Raw genomic sequence first — 8,561 nt, 5'->3', positions numbered from 1 at the left:
TGCGGGTGGAGGCCTGCTGACCTCAACTGGGGATGTCGTCGGACGGTGGAAGGAATACTTTGAGGATCTCCTTAATCCCTCAGTCACGTCTTCCGAAGAGGAAGTAGAGACCGGGGACTCGGAGGCTGGCTCATCCATCACCCAAGCTGAAGTCACTGAGGTTGTTCGCAAACTCCTCGGTGGCAGGCCTCCGGGGGTGGATGAGATCCGCCCTGAGTACCTAAAGTATCTGGATGTTGTAGGACTGTCTTGGTTGACACGTCTCTGCAACATCGCGTGGCGTTCGGGGACCGTGCCTCCGGACTGGCAGACCGGGGTGGTGGTCCCTCTGTTCAAGAAGGGGGAGCGGAGGGTGTGTTCCAACTACAGAGGGATCACACTCCTCAGCCTCCCAGGTAAGGTCTATTCCAAGGTACTGGAGAGGAGAATCCGACCGATAGTCGAACCTCGGATTCAGGAGGAGCAGAGTGGTTTTCGTCCCGGTCGTGGAACACTGGACCAGCTCTATACCCTCCATCGGGTGCTCGAGGGCTCATGGGAGTTTGCCCAACCAGTCCACATGTGCTTTGTGGATCTGGAGAAGGCTTTCGACCGTGTCCCTCGGGGTGTCCTTTGGGGGGTGCTCCGGGAGTACGGGGTCCGGGGCCCTTTGCTCAGGGCCGTCCGGTCCCTGTATGACCGGAGCAGGAGCTGTGTTCGCATTGCCGGCAGTAAGTCAGACCTGTTCCCAGTGCATGTTGGACTCCGCCAGGGCTGCCCTTTGTCACCGGTTCTGTTCATAATTTTTATGGACAGAATTTCTAGGCGCAGTCAGGGGTCAGAGGGTGTCCGGTTTGGGGACCACAGGATCTCATCTCTGCTGTTTGCAGACGATGTTGTCCTGATGGCTCCATCAAACCCGGACCTGGAACATGCACTGGGACGGTTTTCAGCCGAGTGTGAAGCGGCTGGGATGAGAATCAGCACCTCCAAATCCGAGGCCATGGTTCTCGACCGGAAAAAGGTGGCTTGCCCTCTCCAGGTGGGTGGGGTGTCCTTGCCCCAAGTGGAGGAGTTCAAGTATCTCGGGGTCTTGTTCACGAGTGAGGGTAGGATGGAGCGTGAGATCGACAGGCGGATCGGTGCAGCGGCTGCAGTGATGCAGTCGCTGCATCGGACCGTTGTGGTAAAGAGGGAGCTGAGCCGAAAGGCAAAGCTCTCTATTTACCGGTCGGTCTACGTTCCTACCCTCACCTATGGTCATGAGCTTTGGGTAGTGACCGAAAGAACAAGATCGCGGATACAAGCGGTCGAAATGAGTTTCCTCCGCCGTGTGGCTGGGCGCTCCCTTAGAGATAAGGTGAGGAGCTCGGCCACACGGGGGGAGCTCGGAGTAGAGCCGCTGCTCCTCCACGTCGAGAGGAGCCAGCTGAGGTGGCTCGGGCATCTGTTTCGGATGCCTCCTGGGCGCCTCCCTCGGGAGGTGTTTCAGGCATGTCCCACCGGGAAGAGGCCCCGGGGAAGACCCAGGACACGCTGGAGAGACTATGTCTCTCGGCTGGCCTGGGAACGCCTCGGGATCCCCCCGGAGGAGTTAGAGGAAGTGTCTAGGGAGAAGGAAGTCTGGGAGTCCCTGCTCAGACTGCTGCCCCCGCGACCCGGCCCCGGATAAAGCGGCAGAAGATGGATGGATGGATGGATAAATAATAGTGAAGGTGAGTGTCAGTGTTGTTTTGGGTCTACTAAATAAAACGAATGTACAGCGCGCGGAACACGATGGGCTTATGTCCGCGGCTCCAGCCGCAGGCAGCGGTGAGTGACAACCTGCGTCGATGAAAGTAAGCAAACCCCGGGGACGCAGGTTGTCACTCACCGCTGCCTGCGGCTGGAGCCGCGGACATAAGTTTACCGTGTTCCGCAAACGCTGTAGAATTAACATCAGTTTTATTAGTAAACCCTTACAAATGCCATGTCGTAATGATTAAAAATCGGACTTGTTGTAAACCGAGGAGAGAGAGAAGAGTCTAGATGAAGACGCTGATATCCTTGATATACTGATATACTTTTTTTTTCAAGTTCAGCCTTCTTTCTGCTAATACGACGTTCTCTGCACCGTAAACATTGCTTCAACTAGTTCAGAATGGTCCTCTACTTTATGCTGTTTCAGCTTCGCTCTTGGGACGTCATCTTTCGGCAATTTGATTGAGATTAGCTGTTGTAGACGCTGTTGTTCTGCCATTTCCCCATGTTATTTCCCTGACGGCCTGAGCGGGCTTGCATGTTCATCCGGGACATTTGTAGTGCTCATTAATATTCTGACGTCACGTCCGCGTTGATCTATTGAACCAGCAATAATGGAACAAAATACACAAAACATTTCAACATTGCCAATGGAATAACTGGGCCTGTCTAGCTTTCTGTAGCGCGTTCCAGTCCAGGATGCAGGAGGAGAGCGCAACACGCATATTAGGCGCACCATTCAGTCTGTTTCTGTGCTTTGTCTTCATTTCTGTGAGCACGGAAAGTGGGACGCTGCAGCCTGGCGCCGAAAGAAGGCGCTAGAGGGTGCCTCATCCCGCAGAACATCCAGCTTCAAGCGGGAAAGCTCCGTCCGTCGGCCTGAGAGATTCCGAAACTCTGGAGCTCTGAAGGTCAGTCTCCAGCTGGAACTGCGTGTCTGAAGCAGCCACAAATATGACGTCATCATACGCTGAAGCTGTGTCATGCCCCTCCTGCCGTTGTGTCACCACCCGACTGGCATATCAGTCTGGAGAGTATTGTTAACTGCCTGCATTTGGGCTAGTTCAGCGTGCTCACAGGCTAATTTCCCGCTTCCCTTATTTTTCTTAAATGGACAGCCGCTTGCGGCCCCCAGTCTGGCCAACCGGTAATTGACTCTGAGGCGCCACATACAACCGGTCTGAAGCGTCCTCGAAAGCAGTCAAGCGCGCCACACGCACAGATCGGGGCATAACCGAACAGTTGGAGCAAACATCATCGGAGAGTGCTTCCCGAAGATGATCCACTCCAAGACAAGAAGGGCAGAGATCATGTCCATCGTCAGGCTGCAGCAGCGCCAGGCAGGACGGGCAACACAGGGACTCTAGCGTGATATGACGGGAGCCCAATGGAGTCGGGTCGAGTGGAACGCCACTAGTGACTCTAGAATATAAAACCTCTACCCCGGTAAGAGGGGCGCAGCGGGGTCAGGTCGAGCAGGGAACGCCACAAATGACTCACTATGTGAAGGAGACGCGCAGGATCAGGTTGAGACACAAGCGAACTTGCAGCACCGACTGTACCACAGTCACAGGGCTAACAGGCTACAAGCAAAACAAACCAAAATTTGTGGAAACAGCAAATTATTAGCCGAACAACAACCATACAACCTGCATGCGAGAAGGTGAAAAGGGACTGAGCTCACGTGACACCGGTAGCTCAGTCCCTTTTCACCTTCTCGCATGCAGCCACTTGGGGGTCATTGGTGACTTTTTTGTTATTAATTCTCAAACTGTGTATGCGCAAGGATGATCATCCAGTGCTTTATGCACCGCCTCTGGCAGTCAGTAGGGATGAAATAGAACTCAATTGTTACCATTAAAAACAGAGAAAAAACAACACATCTTAACGTTTGATTTTCTACATTCATGACAAGGATAAACATTTGTCCATAAACATGTGAGACCAAATGTGTTTTATTGATAAAAAGGTGTTAAATGTGAAAAGTACAGATGACACAAACCTCCGCTCACGTTAAGGCGCTGTTTTACAATGTCGATACTGACTTTTTCCACCTGTTCACTCTTCAAATTTATCTGAGTCTGTCTCTCCCAGTACTCAGGATCCTCCTCTGTGACTTTGTTCATCCACTCCTGTTTGGGGACTGCTCTCACACTCAGCATGTGAACCACTGTGAAAACATTTCACAACAAAATACATAAATAAGGTTTTTATAATATGAATGACTCATTTGAACCGTGCTTTAAACCTTGTGTAACAATCCGAGTTTCTGCCATTTTCTCCAAACACAAACTGGAGCATAACAAATGCAGAGGTCCACAGCCAATCCTCTGTCAGTAAAATATGTGGTTTGGAGCAGAATTCAGACTTTGGAGGAAGAAATTTGACTATTTTTGTTTGTTAAAATGCCACTAAAAAAAGGTCTGTACTGTTTATGATCATATAATATTTGTAATTGTTTTTATTCAGACAAGAATAGAATTGAATTAGAATTGAAAATAAAGGAAAAAATACAGTATGATGATCCTAGTAAAATAAAAGAATATACTCTAATTGTAAAGCATTATCGTAGTCATACTCAGTTAAATCTGACATTAGTGTAGTCAGTGATTGGTGCAGGATTAAGATGGAGGCCAAAACAATACAACCTGTGTAACGAATTTAACTAAAGAGAACAAACACGTATTTGACAGTAAAACATCCTCTTAATGACCTTCATTGTAGCCCATGTCATAGCCCATGTACGTAAGCCCGGTATCCTCTCATTGTTGTCATCAGCCTGGGCTACATGGGTGTGTCAGGCTGTAGTTGTGTTACTCGGCTGTAAGAAGAGGAATCAGTTGTATGGATGATGGCGTGTGTGTAAAACATTGCTTTTTGGCTGTGCCAAACACAGTCCGGCCGTCAGGAGGAGCTGAGTGGAAGCGCAGACTGCAGACAGATGTTTTGTGTTCTGTGTGTTTTACTGATTTTGTCCAAGGGTTGACAAAAAGGTTAGAATTGGTGCATAAAACTTAAGTGCACACAATGAGCATGTAAGAATAGTGATTGTGCGCAAAGTGCCAACGTAGAGAAACAACACTATAGAGGAGAAGAAAATGTGTGAATATAACACAGGGGCTGCTCCTCCTGTCTGTGGCACGGAGCACGGCTGGTGTTTGAGCCCATGGTGCACGCCATGGAGAAAGTAAAGTGTTTATCCAACAGTTTGTAAATGATGCGTAACAGGAATGGTGCTGCTAAACTGCAGTGTCTTGTCTTGTAATAAACACACACGTAAGACATTGTTTTAAAGGTCCCATAACATGCAAAATCGACTTTTCAGAGCTTTTAACCTTCTTACATTGCTATTTGTGCTTCATATATGTACCCAGAGTGTTTTTTTGATTGATTCCCGCAGTGTTTAGCTATATTACAGACTATCTCCTTTCCCATCCAATCTCCAAACTGACGGGCGGTGGCTGCAAGACCGCGTCATAACCACAGGCACGCGTCACCCTCCCCTCCCCCCTCTCCACCCCCCTCCCCCTCCCGCCTGCCGCCTCCCGCCCCCTTCCCCCCGGCTCCGCGCTGCTCGTGTCTCCCTACAAGCCCCGGAGTTTTTCTGCTTCGATTTACGACAGAACACGGCTCAAAGAGGCCCAAAACTTCATTAATGATATCGCACTCTTTACTATTATCACAATGGTGAAGGTTTATGTGGCAGTTGATGCAGCAACCGGGAAAATAAACGGAGAGAAGTTCTATCCCGATACCGAAAAACCAGGAAATAAAAGCGCGATGGACATAAGACTTTTATATTTATATATATATATAGATCTATATATATATATATATCTGTTCTGCGCACGCTGTAGAATAAACACCAGATTTATTTAGTCTCAAAGTAGTGTTGATCTGAAGTTCTATCGTTTCTCACTCAGTCGCGCGGAGCTGCGCACCGCGGAGCTAACAGCTGTGGGGCCTACGTCACGGGTGGGCGGGGCACACACGCCCTCTCTGAGACTACGTCACGGGTGGGCGGGGCACACACGCGCTCGCTGAGACTACGTCACGGGTTGGGCGGGGGAGCCAGATCGCTCTTCGCAAGGGTGGGGGCGAATATCAAACCAAGCCGTTTGCATTTCCGGGTTGGTGAGGGGGTCCAAGGTCTGGGTGATATTTCTTAACTATTATGTTAAGGGTGTTGCACAACCCTTATTATTATCAATTATACACTTAGGATAGACTACGAAACGTGAAAAAAAGCATGTTATGGCACCTTTAAAGGCTAGGAAACTCTTAACATCTATTGCAGGCTTTTATGTAGTTCTAAACTGTCAACTCATCCTAGCCCGTTCTTTTGCGTCCTGGCTGTGGAGCTGAAAAGGAACTGCTCACTTCACTTTAAATCGTAACATAGACAACGGCCCCTAAACTACGACTTTATTCTCGTTAAATTCTGAATTTATTCTCGTTAATTTACAACTTTTTTCTGACTTTGACTTTAATCTCATAAGATGAGAAATTACTTTAAAGTTGAAATGTATTGAATTTAATTCTGCTTGACTTACCGGCAATGCAAACACAGCCCCTGCTCCGGTCATACAGGGACTGTATGTGCTCATACTGAGCAAAGAGCCCCGGATCCTGCACTCCCGGAGCACCCCCTAAAGGACACCACAAGGGTCAAACACCTTCTCCATGTTATCGGATCCATGCAATGTTGCTGAGATTTAAGGTACTCGGATCTCATCCACTCCCGGAGCCCTGCCACGAAAGAGTTTGACAACAACCTCAGTGACTTCAACTTGGGTGATTGGATCCGACTTCCACCGTCCGACGACATCCCCAGTCGAGGACAGCAAGTTTCCACCCTTTCTTTGAGGTCGATTGTTAGACCTCCTCCATGGCCTCCCTGAACTCCTCCAGCCCCGGATTTTTGGTGCGCTTTGCCTGCCGATACTTGTTAACTGCCTCTGGAGACCTACAAGCCAAAGAGGCCTGATAGGCCTCCTTCTTCAGCCTGACGGCCTCCCCTAATTTTGGTGTCCACCACCAGGTTCCGGAGTTGGCGCCACGGCAGGCACTTGCAACCTTATGACCACAGCTCCGAACAGCCGCATTGACAATGGAGGTCGAAAACATTGTCACTCTGACTCAATGTCCCCGGTCTCCCCCGGGATCTGGGAGAAGCTCTCCCAGAAGTGTATGTTTAAGACACTGCTCTGTCAGACGTCTCTTCACAAGAGTGTGAAGAGATTCAGATGCTCAAAACCCTCCACCACATTAATATGGCAATTGTCGAGATCATTATATTGTTTGATGAATTTGTATTGCACCACACGCACACACATGCACACACACGCGCACGCACGCACGCACGCACACACACACACACACACACACACACACACACACACACACACACACACACACACACACACACAGACCCGACATTTAGGGCTTGAAACAATGGTTGTAAAACAAAGTGTCGGATTACAGACACATAGACTGACTGATCCACATAGGATGGAGCCCTGCCCCTTGTGGGGGCTCAGCCAAAGATATGGGGTTTTGTAGGACTTTTGTAATGTAAAGGTCAGAGGTGAGATTGCGGAGGTGACAAATGGACGCAATGTCATCTCTCCCTTGGATGCACCTTGTAAACTACCTGGATTCTTGAACTTTATTAAATACAGAAAATGATCTAAGTTCAGTCATCGTTTTAGAACACCACAGGAACCAAAAGAATTGGAGACAAATAAAAGAGGAGACGAAGACTGTGAGTGATTACAAAAGGTCAAGCGAGATCTCCTCTGGAGAACGAAGGAACTCCAACACGGTTCAAAGAGGGGCCTTTTTAGGTAAATTGCCTCCAAATCAAGTCTACATTTCTTCTTATTGTTGGTTGGTTTAATGCAATAAATGAATTGGATAAAAAAAAGCATGTGCCCACGGCTAATCCGGCATGCATTAACATGCACTGTCCCGACCAAATATATATACATTTAAAATATATTAGATTAAAATGATAAAGCCTTTCAAGGATTCTGATAAGAACATTCTTATTTGATTTTGGAACCAATCCTGTTGGACTAAAATAAAATTGGTTCAAAAATCAAATAAGAATGATTCTATTGAGATTTTTTTTGACTGGGTAATGGACTGGACCAGCATCGAACCAGGACTGATGGATATCTACATAGGGAGAAGGGTTTTGGTTTCATGTGGTTTTGTCCTGATTATTCCAGGTTTAGACCTGCTTTAGACCTGCTTTAGACCTGCTTTAGACCTGGTTTAGTCCACAAAATATTTAACTTAGACTAATAATTAAACACCAAATAGATCTGATTGAAAAGCCAAACTTTACAGCAGTGGTTACAACAGGGCATCTGCAGCTGAAGCAAAACCATTTCCTAAAACTCACACAAAATAACAGAAAACAAAACAGCATTGACAATCACTTTTAATTTGAAGTGAAAGAAACTCATATTTCTATTGAACGGACAAAGAGATTTGACTCAGGTTTCAGATGAATCAACAACATTGAACCCTATTTATGCTTTTTTATGGACAATGGCAACATGCTGTGTCATTGCTTCTCATCTTATTGAGAACACAGAGAAATCTTTAGACAAAGCGGCCATTGTAGGAGCCAAAATACTGGAAAAGAAAAAAGTCAACAATATTACATTGCAACTTAATAAACAAAGACTTCATTGGCCCAGAGTACTTTCTCTTTTAGGGCGGTTCCCATATGAACTTCTGGGCTTACGTTACTTAAAAACCTTATAGAAGTAATAGATCAATGCCCCCTTTCTATTGATTAAACCAAATGTACATTTGAATGAATCTGCTCT

The sequence above is a fragment of the Eucyclogobius newberryi genome, unplaced genomic scaffold (genome assembly GCF_026437365.1).
Source record: "Eucyclogobius newberryi isolate DKJ021-1_F unplaced genomic scaffold, fEucNew1.0.hap1 SCAF_6, whole genome shotgun sequence".
In the NCBI taxonomy this organism is placed as follows: Eukaryota; Metazoa; Chordata; class Actinopteri; order Gobiiformes; family Gobiidae; genus Eucyclogobius; species Eucyclogobius newberryi.
Note: the sequence above shows the minus strand (reverse complement) of the source record.